At 38.8% G+C, this 11,062-nt stretch overlaps 1 long non-coding RNA gene across 1 annotated transcript; it reads left to right on the plus strand.

Annotated features, from left to right (window-relative positions):
* LOC109829514 lies at positions 1,241-2,258 on the plus strand. Its single transcript, XR_002244051.1, has 3 exons — positions 1,241-1,366; positions 1,533-1,623; positions 1,903-2,258. It is a non-coding gene; the product is annotated as an uncharacterized LOC109829514 (long non-coding RNA).

Genomic DNA, 11,062 nt, shown 5'->3' on the forward strand with positions numbered 1-11,062 from the left:
CTTGTGTGAGTTGAGTTTATATATCCTTGCTCATATACTTGTAATATCTCATTGAAAGGATATATTCGATTGTTCATATTGCTTATCCTAGCTTACATATCTTGTTGTATTTCATACTTGCTAGGATAACGTATTAATTAATTTTAATTGGCATTTAATCGGATTAGATTAGCATAAGACCCTAATCACCCCCCCTCTAGGGTCTAACACAGAAGTCTTTGGATAGAACTCTTTACAAATTCAAAACCGAAACCGAACCGAACCGAATTTCGGTTGGGCCGAATATTCGGATGAAGGGGAAAAAATCTGGATCTGGATGAGAGTTTTGAGCATCCGAAAAATTCGGATTGGATGCGGATTGGGCATAAAACCGAACCGAACCCAATATGCTCAGCCCTAGATTTTCATGTGGACCCCAAAACACCTAGTCCTGATTCAGGTATCATAAATAAACTCTTATCCTCATTGAGCCATTATTATTTTTATTGGTTTCTCTAATTATTGAGGGTTTTGATTTCTGGGTTTTGTCCAAATTGTGCTTAAAGGGGGGCATTTGCAGGTAATTGGACCCCAAAACATGAAATGAAAAGTTATCGTGAGGAACATAATAGATAGATTTGTTGTTTTTATCTAGCTCAATTCAATTATTGATTTTTTTGGTGTTTATACTCCTGTTCCTTTAACCATTTATTGTTTTTTGATCAATTTATGCAATTATTTGTGGTTCTGATAATTGTTTGAGGAATAAAATAGGCAATTATGTTCAATTTCTCTAGCTCAAAGTGAATCTCATGTGCTTTTGAGTCTGAAAGCTTCAAACTTTACCTGCTTAAGTTGCTACTGTGTTTCATATGTGGCCTAGATTTTTATTTTTATTTTTCTTTTATTTTTTTCCCCGCTAACTATTGGTAACTGTTTAGAATGCATTATTCTTTGGTGAGATTTTGCGGAAGCAGTAAGGGAACTACATAATGTAGCTCTTCTTCCAGGACATATCCTCATGCATATTTCTATTCAAGCAATGAAAATTACCTTTAAAGTTATTCTATGTTTTAGTAGAACTTCAGCCTTCTTACAATAGAATAGTAATGCTAAATTAGTAGTCTCTAAATGTTAAATAGGTGAGAATGAGAATAAAGTTGTTTTGGATGCATTTTTCTTGGGCAAGCCTTTTGCAACTGCTTCATTTATGATATAATTGATAATTGATTTCACATCTTTCAACACCGTCCAACCACCGCTCAAGGGTATCTTCGCTCCCCAACTGAGCAAAATGGAACGGTAATATTTTGCAATGATTTATAGAATTGCTTGAAAAGTGAAAGGAGAAGGAAGAGCAAGAGCACTAGGAATAGCAAATAAGGAGGTCTGATTCACTTCTAGAATTCCATTTTCTTTCTCGATGCTTTGCTTTGAATATATATTTTGTAAAGTAACCTGCTATTTATCGACACAACAAACTATTTAGCAACAATAGGAAGATTTTTAGTTAATATATTCTATCGGTCCCTAATTGTCGACAAAATATCCAGAGACTCAAGAGAAAAATATGTTGTCGGGGAAATCTTAAGTGTGGTTGGTTAATATCAAGCTGAGCAGCAGGAGCAAGTACGAGATTTTCAGGTAAAAACATTCACAAAGGTTTCACATACATAGCCTATATAGTTGTATACATGATGTTCATTTTGATAATCATATGGTCTTTCTTCAATCCTTCTATGGCTAATATGTATGATAAATTTTTTTATTCTGGAAACCTTCAAGACTAATATGAAGTAATAAAATGAAGAAGTATGATGAAAGTAAAATATTTTTTTCCTGTTGAAATAGTTTCCTACGTGCTGATTCTCTCTCTTAACATAACTGTAACGTAAACTACTATTCTTTTGCGGTTTACATTAGCATATACTACAGTTGAAGATGAAGTTTTAGGTGACCAAGAGAAGAAGGACGAAGAAAGCCTAAATCCAGAGAATCAATCATTCTCTCTTTCCATTCAATAAGGCAACAATTTATCCCATTTCTCTATTATATTGTATGGTAGTTTAAGTCCTAATGTCAACAAGGATCTTATATGTTGTATGTATAAGTTTTTGATTCCTTATTTATTGATTTTTCTGTAATTCAACTGTTGGAAGTTTGGTTTTAGGGTTCTTTTGGCTTGATTTGGGGCACGTGAAGATTTAGGAAACTATTATGACGAAATGTATGTAGACATTGAATTATTTGAAAGTCTTTTGACTTAAACTATTGGATTTTAGCCCCGTTTTTACCAATGTTTTAAATATCGATTATCGGGGATTTATCGGACGACCAAAATCCTTATCGGATAGCGGAAATCGGTGATATATCGGGGATAAGTAGTATTTATCGGAGTGATATACCGTATGTTGTGTATATATAATATAATACCCTAAATTGTAATCTAACCATACTCCACTCTTTCATTCTCTCAACATTCACTAAATAACTAGAGAAAAACCCAACTAAATGGTGAATATTATTTGTTACTACAACTTCAGAAGTTGTGTTGAGGGCATGGCGTCAATGGAGAGTCCAAGTCAAACTTTCGAAGTCACAGTTGATGATGGCGTCGATGGAGAGAGCTCGGCATCGATGGAGAGCTCAGCGTCGTTCAACATCGTCGAGTCAATCAGATCAGTTGATGATGGCGTCGATGGAGAGAGCACAACATCAGTCGAAGTCGTCAAGTCGATGAAGTTAATGTTGATGAGAGAGCAGCGTCGAAGTTGATAGCGTTGAGGTCAACGGAGTCCGAAGAAGAGCGGAGGCGAGCGTCGAAGTCGGCGGAGGCGAGCGTCAAGGTCGACGGAGTCCAAAGAGAAACAGAGTCAGAGGATTAGGGCAGTGGGCACAACCGCACAAATGAGGGGAAAGAGAACAGAGGATTAGGGCTACTTAATCGAGTTTAAGTTTTATTGTAAAGAACGGGTCGTGACGGGTTTCAAGTTCACTCAAAAACTATCCATTACCCAAAATCACAACCTAATAGTGTGGCCGATAATTCCGATTTTAGAGCTGCTAATATCGGTCGATAATCACCTTTATCGCCGCATTATCGCCGATAAACCCTAAAAAAAGATAACCGATTTAAATTCTAACTTATCCTATCGGAAAGCTCTCAAAACCGATAACTCGGGGATAATATCGGATTATCGGCCGATATTTAAAACCTTGGTTTTTACAAATTTGTAATTGGAATTGTTACTACTTCAGTGAGTCTATTGAACTTTTATTGTTTATTGGTTTCTATTCTTAATTGATGCAGATCGATAATCAGAGAGGCTCACAAGAAATTTAACATCAGATGGTACAATTTTTGTATCCTTTGCATTGTCGAATCCTTTAGGTTATCTGTTACAATGTTCCTTCTTTCTATAGTTTTTTTAATGTAACACTGTCATTAATAACTTATTCAACAAACATTTGAAGATGTTTAGATATGGCTCTTTGGGTTCCTCACTAGCATCATGAACATCTGATGTTGTTGTAGATTGATTTTATGTCAAAAACCGCAAAAGAATAAACAAAAAAAAAAGATCAAAAATCTTTTAGGAACCGTGCTTTGCACGAGTCTAAATACTATTGAAACAGTTGATTGAAAAGTTACTAGTTCAGCAAAGACTGGCGTCATACTTATCTGAGGTGAGTGCTATTTTCTTAAATCTGTTGTAAATGTTATAACGGTTAATGCTCAAGTTCTATAACGATGTTGTGTAATGATTATGGCCCTTGGACTCCCCAAACTACCACAGAATTGTTACAGAGTGCACCATTTCGCCAACAAGTAGAGACATTTATACATGTAGGAAGGTAAATGCTGTAACTGCTAACTTTCCATGGTTATTATCTTTTCTATTCATTATATGTTGACTGTCTTTTCTATTCTATTCATTTTTTCATCTGTAAATATCAATTGGATATGTGATTAGCAGTGACAATTTAAGCTTGTGTTAAGCTTTATAAGTTGGGGAAACGCGAGAAATTTTTAGGAGATCACTGACCTCAAGAAGCAAATTTTCTTTATTTAATTGGGGATTTTATCTAATATTAGTCCCCCAAATCTTTCATATTTTGAATTTAGTTCCCCAGATCTAGATATTTTGAAATTAGTCCCCCCAATCTTTAAGTATTTTGAAATTAGTTCCCTAAATCTTTCCACCAACTGCTAACTAGAAGGACCAATTTAAAACATTTAACAGATTTGGGGACTAATTTCTAAACATGAAGATTTTGGGGACTAATCTTGAATACTTGAAGATTTGGGGACTAAGTTCAAAATATCAAGATTTGGGGGAGTAATATGCAAATATGAGATTAGGGGGACTAATATAAAAAACCCCTATGAAACAATTTTTCTCGTAGATTCTCTCTTTAGAACGTTGATTACTTGAGCTTAAATGCTCAAATANGGGGCTATTTTTCATTGTTTTGGGGGGTTTTTGCCTGAAGATTTCCGTGAGTATATTATACCCATTCTGACTGGTCTTTTCTTTTATGATTAAGAGAGTTTTAAAAAACAAGTTTAAGAAAGTTCTTAATCAAGAGGTTTATTGTTTGGACTTTATGCTGTTTATAAGCTTTTAAGCCATCTTGATGTTTTTGGTTGTGAATCACCTTCACAAGCTTGAGGAGATCATCTATTGCGTGTTTTGAGATCAACTCTTATCTCCTTCACTCTGATCTAATTGAGAAGTTTTCTAAACTCAATCTACTTCCATATTTTATATTGGTTTGATTAATTATTTTTATTAAGCTAGTTGATTCATAATGAGTTTGTTGATTTTATTATCTCTCAATGTTCCACACAACCTATTGAGCTTATTGTATTTACATTCATAGTATAATTTAGGGTTGGTGGGTGTTTGTGGCTAAGAGTTCGTGCCCTAATTGAGTCTCACTTGTTAGAATGGAGAAACAACATTGTTATATTAGCCTAATTGTGAATGAATCACATCTGTAATACACTTGTACACCGAGTGAAACAGAAGGTGTGTGCGTGAGTGTCGGGATCGTCCCAAGAGGGGAGTGCCGCGGTTAACGCTGCCTAGAGATAAGGTTGTAACGAGCACTTGAGGGAGACACGCTTAGGTTCCACACTTAGTGGGGTGTAGAGTGTGATTGCATAGTATGAGTTGTAGAGTTTTTCGCGTTAACTAGGAAACGAGTGTGTAGTAAGAAGTCGGCTTCCAAACCGGATTTGTGTTAGTGGATTTCTCCCGGAGAACTGGGTGAGGAGACGTTAGGACGGAAGGTCCGAACTCCGTCTATCATATCTTGTGTCTTGAGTGTGCTTTTGGGTTTATTTATAACTTGTGTTATATATTTCTTATCGCCATGTCATGTAGCTCAATTCATTATATATGATCCACTATCTAGTTCACATTGTTTACCCTGTGTGTTAGTTATATTCCTTGCATATATATATATTTCATAATATAGGATATATCTCAGTTTTTACATTGCTTATCCTAGCCTCATAATTCTTGTGGTATTTCATACTGGTAGTGCTAGGATAACTTGTTAATTAATTTTAATTGGCATTTAATCGGATTAGATTAGCATCAGACCCTAATCCCCCCCCCCCCTCTAGGGTCTAACAGCATTCTCTCTAACAGGCTTAGAAAAAGAATTAATTACAATTCTCTGAATACAATCTCTCTTTAACAAACTTAGAAAAAGAAAATATAATCTTCTTGTATCCGATTCCTGATTTACAAAAGAGAGAAAGATCGACGGAGATCATTTTCTTTATTTAAACCTGGGTTCTTTTTGGTGTCGATGGAATGCCTCCCTCGGATGCTCGCGTCGAGTTTGCTTTCCGTTGACGATCCGAACGTTTCACCTCGTGGAACACGATTTCTTTCTCTTGATTGATGTTGAGGAGAACTTGTGTAGCAAGTTTGAACAGAACTCTTAATGAGTTTAATAACTCAGAACGAGTTTAAAACTCTGTAAAAGATTTAATTTGAACTGAAAATCAGTTTTAAAGCCAAGTACCAAAACTCGTTGTTGCTGAAGAATGATCTCAGTTGAAGAATGCCGAACTTCTTATCCTAAACTCCAATCAGAAAAGATCTCCAAAAGATTCCTTGAAAGATCTTCCAGCTGAACATCAAAGATCTCTGGGAATTTCCCATTCAAAAAGCCCATCCTGAACTCAGTTGAGTTTGTTCATATTTATAGGGGGGTTAAGGGGTGTAACTGTCCCCTTAATCCGCTCCTAAGTGGGGCAGAAATCCCTCAAATCGTGGGGAAAAATGGTTTTGAAACCGTTCAGCTCGTGTTTGAACGAGTCAAACGCAGGTTTTGTGTTGGCCTGAATTCTGCGTTCGAACGCTGCGGTTGGAAGCTGCATTTGCAGCGTTTGGAAGTTGCATTAGCAGTGCTTGAAAGCTGCATTTGCAGTGCTTGGAAGCTATGTTTACAGCACTTGGAAGCTGCGTTAGTAGCTGGATCTAAGCTGCATTTGCGGCCGAATATGAGCTACGTTTGCAGCTGATTGTGAGATGCTTTTGCACCTGATTATGCTTTGACTCTGGAACGTGGCCATTTTGTTTCATTTCTGGGATGTAGAGATGAGTTCTACATCTTGGACTGAAGAGACCGTTGACTTTTAATCTATTTTGTCAGAGAGTTACAAAGATTGTCATTCTGTAATCTTTGTTGTAGCTCCTTGAAATGTGAGAGTCGTCAGATTGTAACTCTCGATGTTGATTGTGAAGACTGTTGAATCAGAGCTTTCATTTGTTGTCATGAAGGTTGTCTAATTATAACCTTTTTCGGTCTACGTGAAAATCTTCTAATTATAGCATTCATTTATTGATATGAAAGTTATTTGATTGTAACTTCTATCATTGGTGTTTGATGAGGATAATCTATCTGTAGTAATTTTTAGACAGCCTACAGAATCCCCTCTAAAGTTTTTGAAAGTTCACGGTTAACTGAAATGAATTTTTAGAATACTTTGGATCCCCAAATTAGTTTGAGATCTGTTGTTGAATGATGGTTCACTATATCTGTTTTGAAGGTATCATGAACCTGATTGTAGAACTTTGCTGCACAGGACCCGTATGCTAGTGATCTGCATTGTAATAGGATTTTTTGGCAAATCCTCATCCATCAACTAATTTTATGTGCCTTTACCGATTACTGTTTGAAAGCGGGCTAGCATGTAAATTGTCTAAGTCCGTTCCATATGTAACGTTGTGCTAAAAGAATAAACTTTTTTAGGCTTGGTGCTACGATATTGAACACGTAGACTCCGACATGGGTACATTCCAGTGGGACAGAATGGTGGGCTCGGATGGTAAATTTTGTTATGGAGGAATTGGAAGAGCCCCTTAGAATTTTTGACCTGAGAACCCCGATATTAGCTACTTAATATGGGATTTCTCCAAACTACAATGGCCTTTTTGCCATGCTGGAATTCTATAATTCTCAAACTAGCACTTTTTTCACTTCTGTTAGGTAATTAGGCTTTGCACTCCATGAAATGTTTAAAATTTTAGGGCTATCATTTGGAGAACTACCTTATGAAGAATTCGTCCCTTGGAATAAGGAGTTGGAAATTTTGAAAAATGGTGCTCCAGAGATCTATGAAACTTACTGGGAGTTAATGTGTCATTTCTAGATATGCGCTCAGATTACTGGTAAGCGAGGGAGTGGTGTGAAACAGGGACAGTAAGCTGAGTACCTCTTCTAGAACTTGTTTGATAAGGATACAGAAGTGACTTGCATGGCTTCTAGCACACTTGAAGAAATCAATGAGCGCATCGAGGATGCTACTGCCCACTACACTTGTGAAGCGGAAGAAGATGTCTTTCCTACATACACTATATTTGAAAGTTTTCATTATCAGACGGAGATCCTAAATTCTGATATGGTTCTGTTTGCTAGCTTCCTCACGCTATGGTTAAAACATTACGTGGTGCCTACCAGACCTATAGATGCCATTACAGTGAAGGTGTTGTACCCAACAGTTCTTCTGGCTTATGGATGACCTATGAACCTCCTTTCGGCCATGGTGTGCTATCTGTAGAGCGGCCTTTGGGAGTTATCCTCTGAGCTCATCTCAGTCAAGAAAGTGGAATCAGGTGCGAAGACCATTATTCAGACTCCTACTCCTCGAGTGTATATGCCATATATCTACTTAGTATCATGGTTTGTGCTGCACTGCCCTTCCCTAATGTAGACGCATGCATCAAGTAATGCCTCAACCCCTCTCGTCCAACGAATGGAGACAGCTCGGTGGGTTGGTTAGTACCAGGTGAAATTCCGAGAGATATTGAGGCGGGATTTTACTTATGAGATTACTTGTAGCTTTCCTAATTTTGAAGGTGGTGCATATGGGGAAATACATCGGAACACTCCGGGGCGTAATTCATTCACCACTCTTAGCAGGGGTGCTTTCTGGTGGCTTATCAACATACGGCCGAGCTATCTTGTTTTCAGGCAAGGGGAAAAGTGCTTCATCGAGCCTTTCCAGTCATATCATTTCTCCCGACAATTTGGATACAATCAAATATACGTCGGGAACCCCAACCCTGATCTTGCATTTACGAGGAATGTATATAAATGGATGAGAGCCTGGTACTACTCAGTGGCAGGCTGCACAGGTGCAACGTTCAAGTTGCCATAGAAAATGCCTAATGCCTATACTTCCTTAAGCTTTTGCACTTGGTACCAAGCTGCTTCACAAATCCCTAAGTACAAGATGAATACTTCTTGCCTGAAGGTTATTCAAAAACGGTATGATCTGAAGAGAAGCGATACAAGTCGCCGTGCGAGCACCATTTGGTCGCGGAATTACCAAAAGGTGGGTGAAAAGAAGACAACTAAAACACAAGAACAATTCAGTATGGCGAAGAAAAATACCTTCTCTAGATTATGAAGAACAAAAGATTACAATCTCTCCCTCACAATCTCACTAGAATCGAGAACAACCTCTCAATCCTCTCTAAACCCTAATACAATAATTATAATCTCTCTGAATTACCTCTGATTGCTTAGAAACCCTAAAACAATCCTTTATATAGGTGTACAAATGTGGATGGTAATCTGGTAAATAACCAAGTCCAAAACCAACAGGAATTCGTGTGAACAGAAACCCAACCAAACCAGGAAACCATCGATGAGTCGACTCATGACGGAGATGAGTCAACTCATGACACATGGGTCAACTCATAAACTGATGAGTCGACCGAGCAGAAACTTTTAACAAAACGGCTGGGTTTCGTGAGTCGACTCATGACAATCATGAGTCGACTCAACCTGATGAGTCGACTCAACCTGATGAGTCTACTCATGTTCATGTATAAGTCGACTCACGAGCTAAAAACTGGATTCTTCGAATCTACTGCTCGTCGTCTCGTTCCACGCTTCCACCTGCGTTCCACTGTACTATTTTATACCCTTATTCTCATGCTATCATGAGAATCATCTATCCTCAAGCTCCCATGAGGATTGCTAAGCTCCCGAAGAGAAGATACACCCGTATCAAGAAGTGCTAAAAAGTCTCGTACAAGGGGAGTTAGCGAGTATTTATCTTACGAGGAGAATATCGCTGAGGAAGAAAGAAGGCAGGCACAAGAAGGAGCTCAAGGAGAAAAACCCAGGATACCTAAGACTCATGAGATGGAGCCTTCAAGGGTTAGAACCCGGAGCAGGAGTGTCGCTGGGAAAAGAGCCCTTGATCCAAATGAAGAGGGTAAATATGAGAAGCAGGCTCATCGAAAGTTAACACTCGAGCCTCCCACTTCTAAACTTATGCAAGATGCCTGTAAAGCGTGGCATGCGGAGGAAGAAGAACGAGAGTCGACATCTATGGAGCTCTCACATCAATCTGGGCTTCCTTCAGTTGGCCCAGCTCTAGAAGGTCCCGCCTATTCTATTCATCCACCGGATGAAGAAGAAGGTGGGGATGAATCACTTGCAGGGGATGTAGAATCTATCCCTACAATGGACCATGTTGCTTCAACAACTCCGGGTCAGACTTCAGGTGTCGTTCCTCCAATCACAGAGGCGATACTACATCAACTCAATTTGAAGGGGTTAGGCCTCCTGTAGATGAACCTATAGTGGTCGAACCTAAAAAAACTTAGCAGAAGTCAATCTCCCTCCGCTTTAGCATTAATACCATCGATGGGGGACACAAGACGTAGTCCCACCATGGGGATCATGTCCAAGCCAACTACCACCGAGGGCTCACCTAAACATTCAACAGCAGGTGATAAGGAGAAGGTGGACTATGAGGATTCTCCAGGACGTGGTGGTGATGAGGTTGATGATGACACTGAAGGTGACAACATCGGTGATGACATCGATAATGACGTCAGTGAAGAAGACTCTTTGGACAAATACACTAATTTCGATGATACGCTAAGGGCTACTTCAGATAAAGCATCCACTTATATTCTTATCTCTCCGACCAGTAAGCATGTTTTATTTTGAATTCCTATGCATTTTCTTTTTACGTTCCGATCGTTTTTGTATGCAGGTTCACAAACTCTTGCAACTGAAGGGACCATTATTGTGACTCCCCCACCAGAGCAGCAGGCGATAACAACTTCTCACCCGAAACAAACACAAATAGTGGCAACTCCTTCACCAGAGAAATCACCTTTGTTGACGATTTCTCTCAAACCTACAAGGACTGAGAGTACATCAAGTTCAGCTCAAGCGGGAGTGCTCATAGGTCTCCCCTCAAGTCCTTCGCAATTGAACGTCATAACTCCTTCTTCGGCCACCACACGAAAATCGCATGTTCACTTCCTGCTTAGCTCTGCGACATCGGAGGGCCTCGGCGTCATCTTCAATTCTTCTCTAAGCCATGTTGTTGTTCCCGTTGTGCTTAAACTTCTAATGGGGAAATTGGAGAACATGATGAAGATGGCAGTTGAAACAGTCAACACTGGATAGGTTTCTTTTGACTCTTTAAAGCTAATCTTACTGAACTATCTGAGCAGCATCAGATGTCTGGACACCACCCACTGGATCCTTCGCTGCACAGAGAGTGTTTCTGGGTTGGATGAGGACCTGA

Source organism: Asparagus officinalis, chromosome 2, assembly GCF_001876935.1.
Source record: "Asparagus officinalis chromosome 2, Aspof.V1, whole genome shotgun sequence".
NCBI classification, from domain to species: domain Eukaryota; kingdom Viridiplantae; phylum Streptophyta; class Magnoliopsida; order Asparagales; family Asparagaceae; genus Asparagus; species Asparagus officinalis.